This window comes from Meles meles, chromosome 1 (genome assembly GCF_922984935.1).
Source record: "Meles meles chromosome 1, mMelMel3.1 paternal haplotype, whole genome shotgun sequence".
Lineage (NCBI taxonomy): Eukaryota > Metazoa > Chordata > Mammalia > Carnivora > Mustelidae > Meles > Meles meles.
The window spans coordinates 55469573-55492973 of record NC_060066.1 but is presented as its reverse complement, the minus strand read 5'-3'; the positions used below and the strand labels follow the sequence as shown (position 1 = coordinate 55492973).

Below are 23401 nucleotides of genomic sequence, written 5' to 3'. Positions count from 1 at the left end.
TGTGTGCAAATAAACCCCTACATGAATAGAAAGTTGAGATTAACTTCAGGCATCAGTGAACTGAAGGTGATAAATCACCGATGGCAATTTCTCTCCCTCTTTCAGATATGATTAGAGGTGTTTCGGGGATAGCTGATACAAAAAGGCAGCGGAAAATTTTAATGCACATGACTTCGATATGCCAAGAAAACGTTTTGTTGTTTTGTTTATGGTTTTCCACATGAGCCCCCATCCTCTGGCTAGGGGGAAATTTTTAAATACATCTCTAACCCATTTTAAGCCTGGTCTAATTTGATTATTTTAATAGTCTCTCAAGGCAATAGTCTTCGTAGGAGTGGGAGGAAAGCTCAGTCTCTCAGATCTCCTCTGCCTTCCCCTGCTCAGCTCTGGAGGAAGGCAGCTGGATGTATGGGAGGGGAGGCAAGGAGAGAAGCATGCAATGGAGCCTCACAGAGACCTTGAGCATGGTGCTCCTGTCTTTCCATCTGGCTACTGTCTGTCTTGCCCTTGATGGCTAGAGTCTGTAACTGGTCTTGTTTTCCCAATTTACTGATAGCCTTTACTTACAGTTCACTCTCTGGCCAATCTGGTCTTACAAGTTTGGCACGTGCTATCTCCAAATCCTGAGGTTCCCGACCAGTCTCTGCTATTAAGACCTCCCCTTGCTTCAGCAAACTCGAGGCCAACTCCAAGGTCAGACTCCAATCACCTTGGGAAGCTCAGGAAAGCAAACACTAGGGCTCTGGCTCCCCAGCAATACCGCACGACTAGAGGAATCATGGCATGTGTAGTGCAGGAAGTGTTGAAAACTGTGTCTTCGTGAGCCTCACAAGGGAGTCAGTACCCACAGCCTCTCCTCCTTTTACCTCTCTCACAACTGCAGTCCTGCATCTACCCCACAGTCCGGGGAGGGACCGTGGGGAGGCACGCATCTGACCAATGCGTTCCTTCCTTTTCTTCCTCTCTGTCCCCTTTCCATTATCCTCCTCCCGGTCTGGGAAAGAGATGCACTTTGCTTTTCTTTCTTCTACACTCTATCGCTGTCGAGAACAAGACTTCGGGGTCATGGGATGGAAGAGTACTTTTTCTGAGATGGGATTCTCTGGGTTTAGCACTTGATATGTTAAAAGGAAAAAAACAAAGGCATTTAAGAAATCATCTCTCAGAATCATAGTCTGGTTGTTAACGTTTTTATTTTGCCTCATCTCTGTTTTTCATGCCAGGAATTATATATTATTCTGTTTTTCTCTTCATCATTTTTTTAAAGACTTTATTCATTTATTTGACAGAGAGAGAGCACAAGCAGGGTGAGTGGCAGGCAGAGAGAGAAGCAGACTCCCCACTAAGCAAGGAGCCTGATGCGGGGTTCAATCCCAGGACCCTGGGATCATGACCTGAGCTGAAGACAGACGCTTAACCAACTGAGGCACCCAGGTTCTCCTTCTCGTCATCATTTTTTATAATAAATTCTCTCCCCGTCTCAGGCAGATGGTTATCTTGGGTTGATTGGGCCAAAGGTCATGGACTCTAAAAGGTAGAGTAATGTCCAAAATCATACCATTCATCCAATCTCCATATATATACATACATATATATGTGTATATATATATGTACATATACATATATGGTCAGCTATTCCCATATATCACCATCCCATGTTTAAGACAACACAGATGGGTGTGCAAAGCTCTCATTTCATATGAACATTTTGTTACATAACATTTATTAAAACATATCCCTTTTGTTGTGTTTGTTTTTAACCTATGACATCTATTGGAGAAGATTTTGACAATTCTCATTTCTGTGGCATTACTGTGATGTTCCTAACTTTATGGCAAATGTAGTTATGTTTTTTTCTAAAAATTTGTTTTACAAGTGATTGGAATGAAGAAATATTTACCTGATAAAGAAATTTTGGGTGTGAGAAGAATATATGGGGAACAACACAGCTGCCTTCAAATGCATGAGAAGTGAAAAAACCAACTTTGTTCCACATGAATCGAAGAGATAAATTAAAGATTAAGGAAGAAGGAAATGGTAATAGAGCCTGGTTTGGCTTTCTAATAATCAAAGCTGTCTAAATATGGAGTGGGTTGATGCCCTGAGAGACAATTATTTTACCATAACTAGGATTGTTCAAGCTGAGCAAGATGACCACTTAGGGAGAATGTAGTGTCAATTATTTAAGAATGTTAAGCTTGTTTCCAACACCTTGAGCTTCTCTATACCACTTAGAATCTTCAAAGCTGAGATCTGCAGAAGTTACAGTCCCCAGTAAAAGGTAGAGTCATAAGAAAATGAATGGTGCTGACAGAAAAACTGACCATGGCCGTTCTTTGATGATAATCACTCAGCTATTAAATAAGAAAAAGTCCAAATTACCTATTTAAAATAGAATCAGAGTTTAATTACAGGTTATGACAAAACTGGTGAAAGTAAGGCCATAGGAGGAAACCCAGGAAGCTTTGGCAATGGATATTTCAAAGAATTAAAAGAAATTGAATACAACTAATTTCCTGGTTGAGTGAAACAAGAGAGAAAAGCATCATTAATAAAGATTCTTAAATAGGGAAAGAAAGGGTATAAGGTACAAAGCTAAAATGGTGGTGGTGGTGTTAAATTTCAGATAATACCATTTTTGAAGGTTTAACTTGTTTTAGTGAGTCCCAAGAAACATCAGCTTATATCTTTATCGATTTTTTCCTTTCCTCCTTTAGTGTTTCTACTAACAGGGATAGCGGCAGACAGGATAGATGCGTAACTGACAACTATTAACAGAAAGTTAGCCGATAACAGGTAGGCAGATATTGGGAAGAAGTGCGGAAGGACAGGACAATTTGAAGGGTGTGGATAGGAGGTTACATCACTGGTTATCCTTGTCATAATGTCATGACCCACAAGCCCACAGTCATCAGGGAGAAGGCTGGGAAAGGAAGAGAGTCAAACTGGCCAGAAACAGGTTTCCTGTGTCTGGAAAGTCAGTGGGCATGGCCAGTGCAGGAGGAAGCAGACATGTCTCTGGGGAGTGGACGTCAGGAGAAAGGAAAGATATAAGCTTTGAGCATGTGCTCAAAGGGACCAACCACTGTGATAAACACTGCATATGTATCTGTTAACTTATGAATTGTTCACTCCTACCCTAATAGGAAAGTATTAATATTTTCTTTTTATATTTAATGAAACTGGGGTTCAAAGAGCTTGCACAGCTAGTAACCAGTCACTGGGATTTCAAATCCCCAAGCTCATGGTCTTTCCACCTCATGAGGCTAGCAAAATGTGCTTAAGCATGAGCCGATAAAGACAGGTGACACGTGATGCCAGAGACGGGCACCAGGTGGCAAAAACAAATCAAGCAGGAATGAATCAAAACAATGAGGCACCGGGAAGTAGGAGCATGGGGAGGGCTGGAATGTCTACAATTTACAGCCAGACAGTCCATTTGAACCAAGTCAGAATCCTACCCAGGAACCAGATAGACCTCATTCTTCCTTGATCAGCCCTATACCCTGTGATTATGAGCTATTCAAGGTCAAACTGCATCGAGAGGTAACAACTGAAATGGAAAGATTCCAGAGAGATTTCAAGAAGGTGTCACCACACTGTTACCCTTTTTCAAATTTTTTGGGATTCGTTTTTCCATAAAATCTATGAATAGCCTTACGATGACTGGTTCACAAGTCATCAGCACCATCTGAACAACAGTAAAGAGGAACCGAAGGCAAAATGGGCAAGGGGAGTAAGCCTGCCATCTTACAGACTGTAACTTGCATGGTTAGATTTCATAATTTTTATCAACAGGAAGACCATTTTGGATTTGGACAAAAGTTCTAGTTTAGTCATTTTCCAAGAGGAAGCATGAAAAGGAATGTCTTACAACTAAACAAGTCAAAGGATATACTATGTAAGAAGCTCTCAAAGAATGCAGTAATTACCACAAATATAATACACTATAATTATGTTCTCCGAAATAGGTCTATTCAAAGAAGTCATTCGAATATGTGATTATGCATGACAGCTAAATGAAGGCAGCATTAGCCAGGGTTGTCAATATGCAAATGCTATTGCTACCAGGCCATTCTGATATCATTTATCAAGTGGAATGAAACTTCTGAAAGAAAACAGATTTCTCTTATTTCCCTAACACACAGCAAACATCTCTATTTCCATAGACATGAACAAGTCTCTGCATTTATTGCAACCTATTGCTTATAATTAGACTCGTTTTCTTTCTATTTTATTTCTAAGGGTGAAATATTTCATGGTTTCTGTATTTTATTACAATCTAGATATGACTCATTTGAAAGTTTTTTATTACTGGGAAAGTAATATTACTGGAAATTGCTTTGTTGGTCCAGGGTGTTAAAATGTGGTGCCTTTGCAGACATGCCAACCTCAAACTCACTCCTATGAAAGCATCTAGGGGCCCACCCACCTGCAAATACACACATATACATACACCCACACACATTCTCTCTCTCCCCCTCTCAGAGGAACTCCAGAACATCTTTTGCTAGTTACCCACTATAATTCAGCGGCATGTGATTGAAATATAAATTTACCATTGTCTAAGATCTCCTACAGACATTGCACTAAGCTTCAGGCTGAGGGCCCTGTGGCATATTTGGACAGATGTTACCTTTGCTGGCTTTTCACAAATGGTTCATCAAGGCATAACATGTGACTTCCGTAATTGAATGTTATTTACATCACAGTGAGAAGGGGCTGTGTATCTGTAACAGTGCTGGGGTCCATGATTTTTGCACTACTGACTAAAGGAAAACCTTGTGTTTCCAGGACAATCATCTCCTGGTTAGTCCTGCGTCTGATGAGCGATCTCATTCATGGGCGGGCAGAGCCAGAGAACATTTCGTGTGCCCAGGCACAGGCAGCACTTACAAGCAAGGGAGAGAAAGGAGTCTGGAGCTTGGACCTTGGCAAATTCCGCATCCCCCTCCCACAGAGAGGCAGGGCCTGCACTGCAAATGGGGAGGAGAGAACAGGTCCAGGAATAGGAGAAGAGAATCTTTGAAATCGTGTGGCATCATATAGTGACTACTTCTACATGAGTACAAAAGAAAATTTTATATCTAGGCCATAGAACTCCCCCTCCTAGACTCCCCCTTTCCAGACTCAATGGGAGGAGCACACAAGGCCACAGAAGAGAAAAGCCAAAAACAAAACCAAACAAAACCTGAGGAATCTTAAAGGTATGACTCCCACAGGCTCCCAGGGGGCCTAGCACCTTTTAGAGGGAACTCAATTTGCCCAGAATGTGGGGTATTCCTCAAAACTACAACTTCTTAGTATCTATTAGTCAGTATAGCCAATAGAAGTGTGCTTGCTTCAAACCTTGTGGAAACAACTTCCTTCTGCCCAAATATATGCCTGTCTCTGCTGCCCCTCAGTTTGAGTTAACAAGTATTTGTAGAACACTTAGGACATCCATGCCTCCAGACTACGTATTATGAGAACACCCCTGCTAAATAAAACCTCGTCTCTGGCTTCAGAGAGAAGACTGCCTGGTGAGACAAACAATCCTACAGAGAACCAGTCTAATCCAGTCTACTAAAGGAGAGATGGATTTTCATTACTGCTTCTAGTGCAGAAACAGCTTCATTGCTTGGGACAGGAAACTTTTTTAAAAGATTTTATTTATTTGACACAGAGAGAGAGATCACAAGTAGGCAGAGAGGTGGAGGGGTGGGGTGGAAGCAGGCTTCCTACTGAGCAGAGAGCCCAATGCGGGGCTCGATCCCAGGATTCTGAAATCATGACCCAAAGCAAAGGCAGAGGCTCAAACCACTGAGCCACCCAGGTGCCCCAGAACAGGAAACATTTAAAGTAAAGGACATCAAATCCCTGGTTCCATCATGGCTCAGTCCCTGATGCGTGTTTTAGGAAAAATCACTAATATCTGTTTCTTTTTCTCTAAAACGGAAATGATCATACCCAACTTCCCTTTCCCAGCATTGTCTTTGGGATCAAAGGAAATGTATAGATAGTGCCTTTAGAGACTGGACAGTGATTCACAGGCTTAACAGCTAGTAAGAGTTCATATTAATTAAGTTGCCCATGCCATGCACGATATTAAGTCATTTAAATATTTTCTGTTTTAATCTTCATGACAACCCTGGAAGCTTAGGGAACATGCTTGAGACACACACTGACTCTTATCCACACTGTTAGACACTGTTGATTCTCTGCCTCTTGTAAGCTCGATGACTTTGGATGAGTCCTTTAACACTTACGATCCTCAATTTTTTTTTCATCATGAAATAAAAGTGGTCTCAAAAAAATTGCCTTTTCTTTTCATTGTGGTGATACATAACATGAGATCTACACTCCTAACGGATGTTTCAGGACACACTACAGTATTAATCACTACAGGTGTTGTACAGCAGATCTTCCAAACTTACTCTTCTTTCCTAACTGAAATTTTATGGCCTTTGAATTACAACTTCCCATCTCCCCCTTCCCCAGGCCCTGACAATCACCATTCTGTTTCTACGGTTTTCATCATATTAGAGACCTCGCAGAAGTGGAATCATGCCATCTTTGTCCTTCTGTGACTGGTTCATTCCACTCAGCATCATGTCCTCTAGTTTCATTATTATTGTCACATAAGGCCAGTGGTTGTCACCTATTTCCTTTGGGGGGGTTGCTGAATAATATTCCATTGTATTTATAAAGCACATTTTCAATGAAATTTCTTAGACTGAATAGTACTAAATCCTACAATAGAAGTATAGACCATTTGGGGAGCACAGAGAAGTCCCTATTAGTCAGGAGTTTATTGGTGTGACATTAACTCCAACTCACTGCCCCACTTTTGGTGTGCCTGTTTTGTACGATTGTTTTTTTGTGGTTTTAATGACACTCTGACTCCTGCTGACAGCTGAGCCTTATTCATTGTTTTCATCTTCCTGAGATGTTTACAGGTGTTTGTTAAAATGACTGGTCTTCTTTTTTTTTTTTTTTTTTTTTTGAGAGAGAGAGGGAGATAGAACAGGGGAGAGGAGGCAGAGGAAGAAAGAAAGGGAAAGAAAACCTTAAATAAACAGCCTAGCTTGAAGCGCCACACAGGGCTAATCTCATGACCCCAAGATCATAACCTGAGCCAAAATCAGGGTCGGATGCTTAATTAACTGAGCCACCCAGGCACCCCTGCATTATCTTTTTCTGATCCCTTCCTCGCTTTCCTAAACTTCTGGGCCAGGTCAAATTCCCTTGCTCTCTATCCCCATAACTTTCTGAACATTATTGTGATTACCTATGGATGTCTGCCTTTTCCACCAGATTTTAAGTTTACTGAGATGAACACCATCTGTCATGCTTACCACTGTGTCTCCAACGCCTAGCTCATAGCGGGTAATCATTAAATATTTAAAAAGCAGTGAATGACTGAATGAATTTTCTGAAGCCTATCTTTTTCAGTGACCTAGTTTTGGGCCATCCAAAAATAAATTTTGCTCTTAAAAAAACCTTACTGACCTGGTACTGCTGCTCTACTTAAGAGAAAATACTCAGTGTGTTTGATTTAATATTTGTAAATATCAAAAGACTAGATATATTTTTATAAGATAATAGACACAATATACACAAGGTTGATAAAGGATGGTTTTAAAAAACTGTCTCAAAGTTGCAAACTGAAGATGAATTATATTTAGTCCAACTATCTATAGATTCTATTTTAACATTTAGGTCCTAGATACCCTGAGACACACTACAAGAATCAAAAGTATCAAAAGGAGTAAATAAAATCCAGTGTTATTTACTAATGCAGCAGAAAAGAAAGAGACCTTTCAGAAAAACTTTTGAAGTTTTTAGCATTTTCTAGTTACCCTTGAGTTAAGCAGAATGAATCTGAACATACCACAGTATTTCTTTTTTTTTTTTTTTTGTATTTTTATTTATTTATTTTCAGCGTAACAGTACTCATTGTTTTTGCACCACACCCAGTGCTCCATGCAATACGTGCCCTCTCTATTACCCTCCACCTGGTTCCCCAACCTCCACCCCCCGCCCCTTCAAAACCCTCTGGTTGTTTTTCAGAGTCCATAGTCTCTCATGGTTCCTCTCCCCTTCCAATTTCCCTCAACTCCCTCTCCTCTCCATCTCCCCATGTCCTCCATGTTTTTTGTTATGCTCCACAAATAAGTGAAACCATATGATACTTGACTCTCTCTGCTTGACTTATTTCACTCAGCATAATCTCTTCCAGTCCCGTCCATGTTGTTACAAAAGTTGGATATTCATCCGTTCTGATGGAGGCATAATACTCCATCATGTATATGAACCACATCTTCCTTATCCATTCGTCCGTTGAAGGGCATCTTGGTTCTTTCCACAGTTTGGCGACCGTGGCCATTGCTGCTATAAACATTGGGGTGCAGATGGCTCTTCTTTTCATTGCTGCTATAAACATTGGGGTACAGATGTTTCTTCTTTTCACTACATCTGTATCTTTGGGGTAAATACCCAGCAGTGCAATTGCAGGGTCATAGAGAAGCTCTATTTTTAATTTCTTGAGGAATCTCCACACTGTTCTCCAGAGTGGCTGCACCAACTTGCATTCCCACCAACAGTGTAAGAGGGTTCCCCTTTCTCCACAACCTCTCCAACACACGTTGTTTCCTGTCTTGCTAATTTTGGCCATTCTAACTGGTGTAAGGTGATATCTCAATATACCACAGTATTTCTTAAGTTCTCTGTTTTTACTAGAAAAAGCTAACTAACATGAAATATTTGAATCATACATCCAAATTTCCCTTTATCTTATTCCCTGCCTACTATGGTAGTCTAGGTCAAACCAGGAAAACAGAAGACAATACAAGGTATTTAAACCACAGGGATTTTTAATGCAGGGAATCATTTGTACAGGTGTTAGAATTGCTAAGAAGTCCAGTAGGAGCTGGGAAGTCCCATGGGAGCTGGGGAGGCAAACCCAGGAACTGGCAATAGCAGGAAATTACAAACACCGCGGGCATAGAAGGACAAAGAGAAGAGGGCCTGTAACGGGAGCCTGAGGGTCAGGATACTTGATGGAAACTGAAACCAGGCAGGAGAGCCAGCCACTGCCAAAGAAGCCACCTAAGGCAAAGATAGATGAGAAAACATACCTTCCTTTTTTTTTTTTACCCCCTCCTATTCTCTGATCTGAGGAATACAGACTGTAGGAGTCAGCTTTGTGAGACAGAGAAGAAAAAGTGAAGGCCAAGGAACCTATGTGGGGGCACACAGGCACAGATCCAGAGCTCTAGGCTACTGGTAATCTGCTTCTCTAGTTTCAGGGTCACTGAAACAAAGATCTGACTGTTTGATAGCTTATTTCCCATGAATATTAATAAACTGACATTCTGATTTTAAATACTTTATTATTATAAGAAAAAAAGCTCTTCTAAAGGTGTTGTTCTTAAGTTCTATTCTTTTATATTCATTTCATGTTTATAGTTGCTGTTTCAAAAGATAACACTAACCTGCAAATTATTATTTTATAAAAGACATATTACCAAAAAAGTACACTATTCAATGTTAAGGATTATTCATAATAAGTACAAGCAGAGGAAACCTGTCAATTTGCTTATTCAAAGTGAAAAGCGTAGTTAAAGCTAAGATATAAGGGAAGAATAAATAAAGAGAGGCATAATAGCATTCCAAGGGTTAGGATGCTAAAAAAAATTTCTGACAAATTTCTGACGTCAAGTAAGAATCATTTTGGAAAACAGAATCTTTTTTAAAGCATGCCTAAAGTCACCATTGTCAAAAAGTTCCTGTAGAAATTTAAGTCATTCGATTCTTCAGAAAACAGATCTTGGAATATACAACATGCACAAGACTTGCCCAGCTTGTATGAAATATCCACTTTGATTGGCTAGCTCAGTCGCTCCACTAGAAAGCCCTGACTTGCTCACGGCCATATTTCTTTGGTCTATGACCCCATCAGTTCATACAAGTCAAATAACTGCCAGACGTCACCACCATGGTTCGGATGGAGTCTTTCCTACCTGTGGTAAATCACAGTACAGGGAATTGATTCTAAAGTGTGTATAAAACAAGCAGATGTGGTGTTAGTGCTTCGTCACTCCCCACTAGAGCTGACTCTTCTAATCTCAAGGGCCATTTTCTTTTCAAAACATCACAGGGCAGCCTGCTTGGGCATGCCCAGTCCAGACTTGGCTGAGGCAAGCTCAGTCTCGTGAGGTATGCGAACTGCAGAGTTCTAAACCACTGGTGCACATTAAGGATTTTCTGGCAATTTTCATATGATTAGGAATGGCCAAACTACAACTGGGGAAATTTATTCTCACCGCCTCCAACCCTCCTGTGGTTTTTCAATACATTAGGTCTTTTCTGCTCTTCCTGCTTTAAAGGGGTAAATTAAGTAGTGCAGTTGTGGCACCACGAACCAGCTACTGTATTCCTTCCCAGGAGGCAGGGTTAAGGGGAAAGCGTCTCATTAATTCAGCACAATCCGCAGACATTACCTGTCCCAACACAACAACCAAGGAGCACTGTTTACTTCCTGAGAACTATTTAACCCACTTCTCTCAGAAAGTTTGAATATGTAGAAGAGATCAGGAATGAATCAATTTTTTTTCCCTATAATGTCCCAAAATGCCTCAACAATATAGTCTCATTATTTATTAAACTGTTATACAGAAGCAAAGCTGAGGAACGGACACCCTGGGATGAGAAAGTACTCATCTATATCAACATAGAGAGTAGTTTTGTTTTTTTTTTTTTTTTTAAGATTCTATTTATTTATTTGGCACCCAGAGAGAGAGAGAGCACAGCAGGGGGATAAGCAGAAAGAGAGGGAGGCCAGTGTCGGATTCCAGGACCCTGGGATGATGACCTGAGCCAAAGGTAGATGCTTAACTGACTGAGCCACCCAGATACCACTAAAGACCAGTTTTACATCAGGCCAGATGATGATGTCTAGCAGTACATTCTATTTCCCATACTGAAAGCACAGCCCCTGAAATGGCTCTCAAGTCCCTGAGATCCTCATGGTGGCAAGCACCACCTGTAAAAGGTCACATGAGCCCATACAGTTTCACCAGCTCCCTTTTGATACAAGATTATCCCTCAAATCTCCAACCATGCCACCCTAGAGCTGCAGTATACGTCCATCATTTCACTTTTGAATGGCTGAAACAGAAGAACTTGCAAAAGTCCAAAACTTGTCTTCTAAGATGGCCTCCAATTCAAGTCAATACTCCAGTAACTTCAGGATTCCAGATGAAAAAGCACAAAAGAAAATTCAGTATAGAGGTGACCTTAAAGTTCTCTCCCTAAGAGCAGCTTTTAAAAAAAATCTTCTTTTAAAAGTGAACTGCCTAACGTTGGTGCAGAGACATAAAGAGATTTGGCTTTTCCACCTTCATGGTCTTTATGAAACTAAAATATCCTGGTAGAAAATGAACTAATTATCTATTTTTATTCATATACTGGAACAGAGTTTCCAGATTTTTTCCCCAAATATCCAGAACTCTGTTATGCTAGGAGAGAAAAAATCTTTTAAATGGTTTATCTTCACTGTAAGAAGAAGATGACGTTTTTCCCTTTAAAAGCAACTTCAAGATACTGTGGATACAGTTGTGTAGCCATGTATCTTCTTAATAAGATGCCTCCCTCTTCCTGTAGCATGGACCATACACTGTGGTTTGTTTTTGTGATCATTTGTCACAGTGATAACTTTCTCCTCCACTGCTTCCAAATGTGGTCCCCCGCATGGTTAAAATAACAATGAGGTTCAGATAATCTGTCAGATGCAGGAGCCCATTTTGAAAATTTAGGAATGTGTCTGAGTTTTAGTTTAAATGAAAATGATTTCAACATCGAAATGGTTTTCTTCTTACTACTTGAGAATTCAACTAGACTAGACTATGAAATGATTAAGGAACAAAATGCTAAAGGAAGCATATATTTTCTGTGTGGGAGAAGACAGAGAGATGGAATTACTCACACTGATAGGATAAGGAAGGACGACAAGTAGTGGTAGATAAGTAGGCATCCCCTGTTCCAGCTTTCCAAACAAATCCTTGTAAAAGGAAATGTGCTCAATGAGAAGTTTAAGTAATAGCCACCTAAGGAGACATAAGACGTGGTATCTATGCCCCCCAAAAGGGAAGGAAGAATATGAAAGAATATTAAATGAAAATGATTCGACAGAGGCAGAGTTCAAGAAATGGTACTTTTGTCAGTCCAGGATATTTGAATTATTCATCTTCTTCTTTAAAATGTGTCAGTTGTAATTGAACTTCACCAGAGCTTTTCACACCAAAGCAATTAATGGGGCATTATACTGAGAATGAAAAGTAAAATAATCCCCCTAAAACAAAAGTCTTTTTTTCCTTTAAATGAATATTTTAAAAGAACAGAAATGAGATATTGAAATTAATAAATCGAACATCTTTCACAATTTGGGCACCAATATATCTAAAGAGTATCAATCTATCAGTTTTTTAATAAAACATGGAAATAAACATGTGGTCTAATAACAAACTGATAAGAAGCTAAGTGGCAAAGCATAGGCTGGACTGCAAACAAATAGCCTTAAGTCTCAAAATGTCCCCCTGTAAAATTGAGAAGCTGGGCAAAACATCTGTTTGGTTGGCTCACAGCCATCCTAAGCAATGATCCATGGCTTTTACTTCCTGGAAAAATAATTAAGCAGTAAATCCACCCGTTTCTTCCAGCTCCCCCAAGAACTGAAAGTGCCAATGTCTCAGAAGTTTCTTATAAAAAAATGTTAACTGGGACCTTGAGTAAGCGGGCTGCTCAGGACCAGAAACAAGGCAGAGATGTAGGCATAGTGCAGAACTCTGCCCAGTGACAAGACTGCTGTTTTTGCTATTTTGGTTGTCACAAAGCCACCCCCAAGTCCTGCATGAATGACCTACCATCACAAGCTTCTCTCCAGTCTCTTCATCTCTCCTCTCCTCCAAGGGGACCTGGATGAAGCAGGGACGTGCGTGAACTTGTCCTGACCCTGTGAAGCCTCATTTCCTCTATGAAAACAGAACACATGTCCACAGAAGCTGAAGAAGTAAGAAGAGCAAATGCATCTGCTTTTGCTTAGGTTATTCTAATCAATAAGACAAAACACAGCTACCTAGTTCCAGCTCATGAGTAAGGAAAAAAGGGAAAGGAGGCCATAGTTTCATGGTACTTAATTAAGTTTTCAATGGATAAAGGAGGGAAAGTATCCTATATGTGTTACGTGCTAATATATTAGGGATTTGCTCCACTAATGCATAATGTAGAAGAGAATTAAACCTGTTAAGAGAAGGATTTATTCTACATTATCATTTAATTACCAACAGGTCTCTATATTCAATTATAGTACTATCGTTTCATTAGGCACATGCACTGAGATTTTCTAATTAAAACCCTCCCAGGTAACCCAGTGCTTCAGTAGATTTGATTAGTGTTTTTATCTTTCTTTTTTCTCATTGAAAGTAAAATAACCTATCTTGTATGTAAGTCAAAAATAGCAGCCTTCTCCCTGGGTCTCTTTTGCAGAGACACCATTCACCACAATTTCATGCAGGTTGCTGGGTACAATTTCACCTTGCACAATTCTATAAGAGCATGCTATGGCTTTGTATGGAAGGGAATACTGTGTTCCCTGCACTGGCATAGTTTGAAATTTCAAAAGCTTTGGAGTCAGCTCCACCACTATCTGGTTACACTTCTTGCAAATGACTTGGCCTCTGCACCAATTCCACATTGGCCAACTGGGGAACGTTATGAGAAAGAAACAACAAAATATGTGAAGCATTTAGCTCAGCATCTGTGCATTGTAAGTGGCAAATTTTATGGTTGCTCTTGTCATTTTTGTTGTTGTTGTTGCCATCAAGATACAAATAAGGAAAATATTCAGAGACATCAATTATAGTATATGTTCTCAGAAAACTTAGTGTCTGAAAGTCTAGATTATAAGCATCTTCTCCATAGATGGATTGACATCCATTCATTTAATATTAAGGTTTGAGCAAGTTATTTGTTCTGGTTATTCTATGGTTGTACCACCCATTCAGTTCTCTGCCCCTTCTGGCTCTGTTTGTTGTATCCCTAGGGACCAACCCACACAGTACTCTCCTGCCTTTTGACTTCCAGTCAGATCTGACCAATATAAGGAACCAACAGGAAGTTTGAGAGTGAGAGAAGACAGGTCAGGAATATCTTCCTTTGTTGCCACCCTGCTTCGGGGTGTAGCTGTAGTAGGGGCCACATTCCTTTGCAGCTACCACTGGAGGTTCCTTCCACATCTCCAGCTTTCACTGGACTCTGTTAACAAGTCTATTTCCTCCCCTGTTCTTCTGGGACCATGGTGGTGTTAGCTTCTTCTCTTTTTTTTTTTTCCCATTTTATTTATTTTTTCAGCGTAACAGTATTCATTCTTTTTGCACAACACCCAGTGCTCCATGCAAAACGTGCACTCCCCATTACCCACCACCTGTTCCCCCAACCTCCCACCCCTGACCCGTCAAAACCCTCAGGTTGTTTTTCAGAGTCCATAGTCTCTTATGGTTCGCCTCCCCTTCCAAATTTTTTTTTTTAATAAACATATAATGTATTTTTATCCCCAGGGGTACAGGTCTGTGAATCGCCAGGTTTACACACTTCACAGCACTCACGATAGCACTTACCCTCCCCAATGGGGCTATGGATGTTAGCTTCTTCTCTTACTAGGACCTGGGTTCTAAAACAGCCCTCACTGGTTTATTTATACTTTGTAAATAGTGTCTTCATTAAATTCTCTTTAGAATTTCATCCACGCATGCCTCTGTTTCCCATTGGAACCATAAACAATGTAGCCCTTAATATATTTTCCTGTAGCCAACAAGATTAATGTTCATCTCAAAACATTCTATTAAGCCCTACGATGTACTAGTACTTAGCTAAGTACAAAGTGCAAGGGGACAATAATATATCTATACCTTCAAATGTGTATGTGTGTGTTTGTGTGTGTGTGTGTGCATGCACCACAGTCTTTCTCTTCAAAGACTTGTCTTCACAAGGAGCTAGATCTATACCATAAATCATTATCTAGTGTAATAAAGTGGCATGTGTACATACAGAGTACAGAGCAATTTAAGGGGCAGAATTATGAGAAAGTGTTATTTCAGGTATAGAAGAGAATGTTTAAAAAATCATGATGAGGAGCGCCTGGGTGGCTCAGCGGGTTAAAGCCTCTGCCTTCAGCTCAGGTCATGATCCCAGGGTCCTGGGATCGAGCCCCGCGTCGGGCTCTCTGCTTAGCAGGGAGCCTGCTTCCTCCTCTCTCTCTCTCTGCCTGCCTCTCTGCCTACTTGTAATCTCTATCTGTCAAATAAATAAATCTTTAAAAAAAAAAAAAAATCATGATGAGGGGCGCCTGGGTGGCTCAGTGGGTTAAAGCCTCTGCCTTCGGCTCAGGTCATGATCCCGGGGTCCTGGGATCGAGCCCCACATCGGGCTCTCTGCTCCGCCAGGAGCCTGCTTCCTCCTCTCTCTCTGCCTGCCTCTCTGCCTAGTTGTGATTTCTCTCTGTCAAATAAATAAAATAAAATAAAATAAAATAAAATATTAAATAAAAAAATAAAAAAACAGATGGGGGCGCCTGGGTGACTCAGTGGGTTAAAGCCTCTGCCTTTAGCTCAGGTCATGATCTCATGGTCCTGGGATCGAGTCCCGCATTGGGCTCTCTGCTCAGCAGGGAGTCTGCTTCTCCCTCTCTCTCTGCCTGCCTCTCTGCCCACTTGTGATCTCTGTCAAATAAATAAATAAAATATTTTTAAAAATAATAAAAAATAAAATAAATTTAAAAAGAGATGGTGTCCCTTTGAGGAAAAAGGAAATAATCTCACAACTAATAAATAAAAGTCACGCTTTAACTGTACCATATGATTAAAGTTAACAATGCCTCCTAAGTGCAAGGAATTTTAAAAGTAAATGCCTTGGAAATTTCAAGTCAGACCTTCACTCTACTTGGAGCTCCTAACCTATAACCCCAAGTACAGTCAGCCTCCGCCTATGCTGCTTGTCTGTCTTCACCACAGTATGCTCTTGCTTGCTACCTGTCTCTCCCTCTCTCCAGAGCTTACTTTGACATATAGCCATACTGACCTATGCAATGCTTGTCACATGGTAAAGGCATTTAATAAACAGTGTTTAGGAGTGCCTGGCTGGATGAGTCAGAAGAACATGCAACTCTTGATCTTGGGGTTGTGAGTTTGAGCCCCACATTGGGCATGGAGCCTACTTTGTTTTTTAATTATTTATGTATTTATTATAGAAAGAGATAGAGTGTCAGCAGGGGGAGGGGCAGAGGGAGAGCAAGAGAGAAAATCTCAAGTGGACTCCCCTGAGCTGAGCATGGAGCCTGACCCAGGGTTCCACCTGAAGATCGTGACACCATGACCAGAGCCAAAGTCAAGAGTCAGAAACTTAACCAACTGAGATGCTCAGGCATCCCAGAGCCTACTTTAAAAAACAAAATGGGGGCGCCTGAGTGGCTCAATGGATTAAAGCCTCTGCCTTCGGCTCAGGTCATGATACCAGGGTCCTGGGATCAAGCCCCACATTGGGTTCTCTGCTCCGCAGGAGCCTGCTTCCTCCTCTCTCTCTGCCTGCTTCTCTGCCTACTTGTGATCTCTGTTTGTCAAATAAATAAATAAAATCTTTGAAAAAAAATGAAACAAAAAATAATCGGTTTTTAGTATCACAAAGACTTTGGTAAATGCCAAAATTATCACACCCTTCTGTGTTTCAACATTAAATTCCAAAATAATAGGAGATGTATTTTTTTTCTCATCAAGTATTCTAGTCATTGGTAATTTTTTAAACTACAAGGATGCTTCCTTCCACTTATTACAAAAATAGTTATATCAATCAGATATTTTACTGAGGTACAATTAAGCTTTTGAAAACAGGATCACCCATGACCGTAAATCTCCATCTGAAAAACCCAATATTTTGCTCAAGTAGTTCTCTTAACAAAATTCTTTTGAAGCCAGAACTGTCAAGCTTTAGGATCTACACATGTTGTAATTATTATTTTATCCTTTTGCATTATCATGTTAAGAACTGGATTTTTGAAACTAACAATATGAACATTGAACTTCACTGTGTTCTACTGAGGAGTGTGTACAGAAACATCCAGGGCTTCACCATCAGGTAATAGAAGTGTGCTATCATTAATAAATCTTAACTCTTTAAGTGTTTTCAAGCACAAAAAATCTCTCGGTATTCTGTCAGGACTAATTAAGTGATCCATATGATGGAAATGTTGATTACTAAATTAGGATAATACATCACTTCTACACGGGGGCCTATAAAAGGAGAAAAAAAGGCTACATGAATTCATTATGCTTGGTTCTTCTTTTCCTTTTAATTAAAACAAAAACTAAAAATGATATTATATTTGACCCGTTTTGCCATCAAATTCATTCACGATCTTACTTTCTTTTTTTCCTTTCTAGAAGAATCTAAACAACATTTTGAGGAACCTCCATGCTGTTTTCCAGAGTGGTTGGACCAGCTTGCATTCCCACCAACAGTGGAGGAGGGTTCCCCTTTCTCCACATCCTCTCCAGCATCTGTCATTTCCTGACTTGTTAATTTTAGCCATTCTGACTGGTGTGAGGTGATATCTCATTGTGGTTTTGATTTGTATTTCCCTGATGCCGAGTGACGTGGAGCACTTTTTCATGTGTCTGTTGGCCATCTGGATGTCTTCTTTGCAGAAATGTCTGTTCATGTCCTCTGCCCATTTCTTGATTGGATTGTTTGTTCTTTGGATGTTGAGTTTGCTAAGTTCCTTATAGATTTTGGATACTAGCCCTTTATCTGATATGTCGTTTGCAAATATCTTCTCCCATTCTGTCAGCTGTCTTTTGGTTTTGTTAACTGTTTCCTTTGCTGTGCAAAAGCTTTTGATCTTAATGAAATCCCAATAGTTCATTTTTGCCCTTGCTTCCCTTGCCTTTGCCGTTGTTCCTAGGAAGATGTTGCTGCGGCTGAGGTCGAAGAGGTTGCTGCCTGCGTTCTCCTCAAGGATTTTGATGGATTCCTTTCTCACATTGAGGTCCTTCATCCATTTGGAGTCTATTTTCGTGTGTGGTGTAAGGAAGTGGTCCAATTTCATTTTTCTGCATGTGGCTGTCCAATTTTCCCAGCACCATTTATTGAAGAGGCTGTCTTTTTTCCATTGGACATTCTTTCCTGCTTTGTCGAAGATTAGTTGACCATAGAGTTGAGGGTCGATTTCTGGGCTCTCTATTCTGTTCCACTGGTCTATGTGTCTGTTTTTGTGCCAGTACCATGCTGTCTTGATGATGACAGCTTTGTAATAGAGCTTGAAGTCCGGAATTGTGATGCCACCAACTTTGGCTTTGTTCTTCAATATTCCTTTGGCTATTCGAGGTCTTTTCTGGTTCCATATAAATTTGAGGATTATTTGTTCCATTTCTTTGAAAAAAATGGATGGTATTTTGATAGGGATTGCATTAAATGTGTAGATTGCTTTAGGTAGCATAGACATTTTCACAATATTTATTCTTCCAATCCAGGAGCATGGAACATTTTTCCATTTTTTTGTGTCTTCCTCAATTTCTTTCATGAGTACTTTATAATTTTCTGTGCAAAAAGAATGAATACTGTTACGCTGAAAAAATTAATAAAAGGGGGAAAAAAAAAAAAAAGAAGAATCTAAACATTCTGCTTTGTGACATCTACTTAAAGGAAGTAGAATCTAATGAAAAAAACTTGAATCTTCGGTGTTTAAAGATCTAGATTCACTTGAAAAGGAAAAGCAATAGTGAGGAAAGGGAGTTGCTAACCCAAACAGATAGAAACATTTTCTAAGACCTATATAATTAAAACAGTGTGCTGTTTACATATGACTAGCTAGGTGGATCAGCAAAAAAGAATAAAGAACCCAGAAATACACACAATTGTTTGTAGTAGTCAATGAAAGTGGAGTCACAAGTCAAGTGGGAAATATGGGCATTTTAATAAATGGTGCAAAAATAACTCGATGGTAATAGGAAAATAACAAAAATGGAATTTATTTCTTATAGCCCAAACTGATGAAAATTCCAAAAAAATAGAAGTTTGAGTGTAAAAATGAAATTACAGAAGTATAAACATTTGTGAATTTCTCTATAACCTAGAAGCGAAGAAAAGTCTCCTCAGACTCAAATTCTTAAAGCAATAAGGAAAATAATTAATCAACTTGCCTACATGAAGGTTAAAAATGAATGACAAGCATAACTTCATAAGAAAAATTAAAAGGTTAATAATGCTATTTTTAAAAGTCTAGGGATATGAACAGATAGTTTCTAGAAAAGAAAATACAATGGTCCTCACATGTTTAAGACTCTCAAATATATGAGGCTCATAATTAAGAGAATAGCTCATAGTTAGAGAAATACAGATTAACATCACACAGACATATTTATCTTATTTATCAAATTGAAAGAAACAAAAGCTTGCCCACATACTCAGTTGAAAAGCTAAGGGGAAATAAATACATATGCACTACTAAAAAGAATGCAAAATGTTACAAATGCTGTGGAAGCCAATTTGGCACTATTTAGCAAAATTACATATTGTTTATATTTACCTTTTCTCCAGGAATCTATCCCAAAGATAAAATAATAAAATGTGAAAAGATGTATATACATGGTTATTTATTTATTTATTTATTTTATTTTTTTAAAAGATTTTATTTATCAGAGAGAGATCACAAGTAGGCAGAGAGGCAGGCAGAGAGAGTGAGAGGGAAGCAGGCTCCTTTCAGAGCAGAGAGCCCGACGTGGGACTCGATCCCAGGACCCTGAGATCATGACCTGAGCCGAAGGCAGCGGCTCAAACCACCAAGCCACCCAGGCGCCCCTACATGGTTATTTATTATAAAATTTAAAATGGTAAAAAAAACAGAAACAACCTAGATTTTCATCAGTATGAGATGAATTGGATCAATTCTGAGATACTTAAAATGGAACAGTATAGAACTATAGCAAAAATTATTACTTTCTCATATGTAATCTCCAGGATACACTATTAAATGGCAACAGCAAGCTGTAGAAGAAATATGTACATGTACACTGTATTATCATTTATCTAGGAAAGGGAGGATATATGTGTATATGTGTGTGCTCATGTATACAGAATGGGAGATTAAACTACAATTATATAAAATTATCACATATGATAGGAGAAAACACAGAACAGACAGATATAAAAGTCAGGAGCAGGAAATTTGTAAAATGAATCTGAATATTTTGCCATTCCAAAAAGCAAGGAAGTTATCAAAAATTATTGGAATAATGTCAATAGAACTCATGAGCCATCTTGAAGTAGCTCCCACCATTCAAAGATGAGTCATTTTCAGCATCAGTAAGAGGAATAACATCAGAGGATTTAAATGAATCAAATATGTTTAAAAAATCCAGGAATTTGCAATGATCATTTTGAAAAAATTGATCACCTTTGGAGAGTGCTGGAAAAGCCAACTCATTATACTAAACACCAGTAAATAAAGGGAAAGAATCATACAGATAACTCATTTTTCCAGTCAAAACTGCACCTCAGCATATTCAAAAAGTTGATGAGAAAGAAATTCTGTCTATAGAAGTATTCTAGCTAGCTTATAAAGATATAATAAAATAATTGGAATATTACCATTTTGCAACCCCCTAAGTAAACTCTCAATCTGGGAAATGATTGTTAATGGCAGCTAACATCACAGCAGAAGACAACTGGACATTATGTATCTCTTGATGGAAATTTACACCACTTAAGAAGTAATCATGCCAAAAAACAAAATCAAAAAAACAAAAACCTAAATATGATCAAGACTTTTGGTCTAACCAACGGGACGAAAAACACCTGGGGAATGGAGAAACAGATTTGGGGGTGGAGGGAGGATTTTTTGTTTTTCAATTTTTTTTAAAGATTTTATTTATTTATTTGAGAGAGAATGAGTGAAAGACAGCATGACTGAGGAGAAGGTCAGAGAGAGAAGCAGACTCCCCAAGGAGCTGGGAGCCCGATGCGGGACTCGATCCTGGAAGTCCAGGATCATGACCTGAGCCCAAGGCAGTCACTCAACCAACTGAGCCACCCAGGTGCCCCTGTTTTTCAATTTTTAAATGAGAATGCAATCAGCAATATCCAGAAAGTAAGAAAGTTCACAAGATGAATTACTCAGTTTCTTCAATAAACCAATTTCAACTAAATATTAAAAAAAAAAAAGCTAAGGTAACCTATGAAATGAAAAATCTTTAAGAGACCTCCCAACAGAATGCAGTGTGCGCAGCCTGTCGGAATGTCAATTCAACCAGCTACATAAGATCTTTAACCAAACAAACTAATAAAGCATGTATGAGAAAAATGCTGACTGGATCTTGGGTGATATAAAGACACTACTAGAATTTTTAACATAGGAACATGGCACGATGACTATGCTCTTTCACAAAAGTTCTTTTTTGTGAGTGACAAATACCCAAATATTTGTAGATGAACTATGATGTCTGGGAACTTGTTTCAAGGGAATTGTGGGAGAAGAGACAGTAAAGGTGGTGCAAATGAATGCAAGCGTGGCTGTGAGCCCCTAAGTGTTAAGTCTGAATAACGGGTACAGGCAGGGGCATTGTACCTTTCTCTCCACGAGGTGTATTTAAAATTATCCATAATACACTATTGGTGGAGATGTAACATGATGCAGCTGCTATTGAAAATATTATGAAATTCCCCCCAAAATTAAAAATAGAATTACCATCTGATCCAGCAACCCCACTTCTGGGTATTCATCCAAGAGAACTAAAATCAGGATCTCAAAGAGACATGTGCATTCCCACATCATTCAAGAGCCAAAACATGGAAATAACTTAAATGTCCACGGATGGATGTATGGATAAAGAAAACATGGTATACACAACCAATGGAATACATTCAACTTAAAAGAAAGAGAAAAGAAAAGAAAAGAAATCCTACCATATGCAATGATATAGATGAACCTGGAGGACAAACCAGTCACAGAAGGACAGATACTGCATGGTTCCACTTACATGAATTATCCAAAATAAGTCAAACTCATGCAAATGGAGAGTAGAATGGTGATTACAAGAGAAAGGGGGAAGTCGGGATGAGGAGTTACTGTTCAATGGGTATAAAATTTCAATTACCCAATTTGAATAAGATCTAGAGATCTGCTGTGCAGCACTGTTCCTGTAGTTAACAATACTGTGGGCTTGCTTTGGCAGCACACAGACTAAAATTGGAGCAAGACAAAGATGAGCATGGCCCCTGCACAAGGATGACACCCAAATTCATGAAGCAGTCCATATTTAAAAAAAAAAAAAAAAAAGATGCTATATTGTGCTCTTAAGAATTTTGTTAAGAGGGTAGACTCGTGAAATTTTCATAGCACAATTTTTTTAAAAAAGAAAAAAGTATCCATGATAAAAAGTGTTAAAAAAAAAAAAAAAGGGGGGTGCCTGGGTGGCTCAGTGGTTTAAGCCGCTGCCTTCGGCTCAGGTCATGATCTCAGGGTCCTGGGATCGAGTCCTGCATTGGGCTCTCTGCTTAGCAGGGAGCCTGCTTCCCTCTCACTCTCTCTGCCTGCCTCTCTGCCTACTTGTGATCTCTCTCTGTCAAATAAATAAATAAAATCTTTAAAAAAAAAAAGACCTACGTACAGATCCTGGATCCACCATTTGTTGTCTGTTTAGTACTAACTAGGTCACTTACACATTCTGACCCACCATTTTAATCATATGCAAAAAAGCACATAATAATAACAGTTTTATAGATTGGTTTGGCATCTCTACTTTTGGAGTTTGATAATTGTTAACTGAAAAAAAGAAGAGGTTTGGGAATCAGAGCTGACCCCCATTTAAATATCTGTCATTATTCTATGACATTAGGCCAGTACTTAGCTTCTCTGAGCCTTATTTTCTTTCCCGTAAAGTGGGGATCATACCAGCAACATATCATTTTTCTGAGGACTGTGTAAAGTTGGCACTGCATAAATAGTACTTTTCACCTCCATGAAGCCATTTTGATTCCCAGTTGGAAATACTCACCTGAAAGGTATACTTTGATTATTATTTTATCAATAATCTCCCTTGAATTATTATTTAATACTTTTTAAAATAAGACTCTGGGCCCCTTAGAAATGGGGATCATTCATATCTTCCACCTCATGGAAGATATATTGCATATAGTTGGAGAACAATACATTTTGATTAATTGAATCCCTTAAATAGATTAGATGCTCCCTTCACAAACTGATTCATCTCCTTAAACTACCGACACTAAATGCTGTAACCATGTATCACTTAAATATTGTAAAATTACGTTAAGATCTCTGGAAGAGTGTCAGATTATTGTTTCCTGGAAAACC

At 39.2% G+C, this 23401-nt stretch overlaps 1 pseudogene; it reads left to right on the top strand.

The window, feature by feature from the left end:
* Positions 1–22247: 22247 nt before the first annotated feature.
* On the top strand, positions 22248–22347 carry LOC123928295 (annotated as a pseudogene).
* Positions 22348–23401: the final 1054 nt, after the last annotated feature.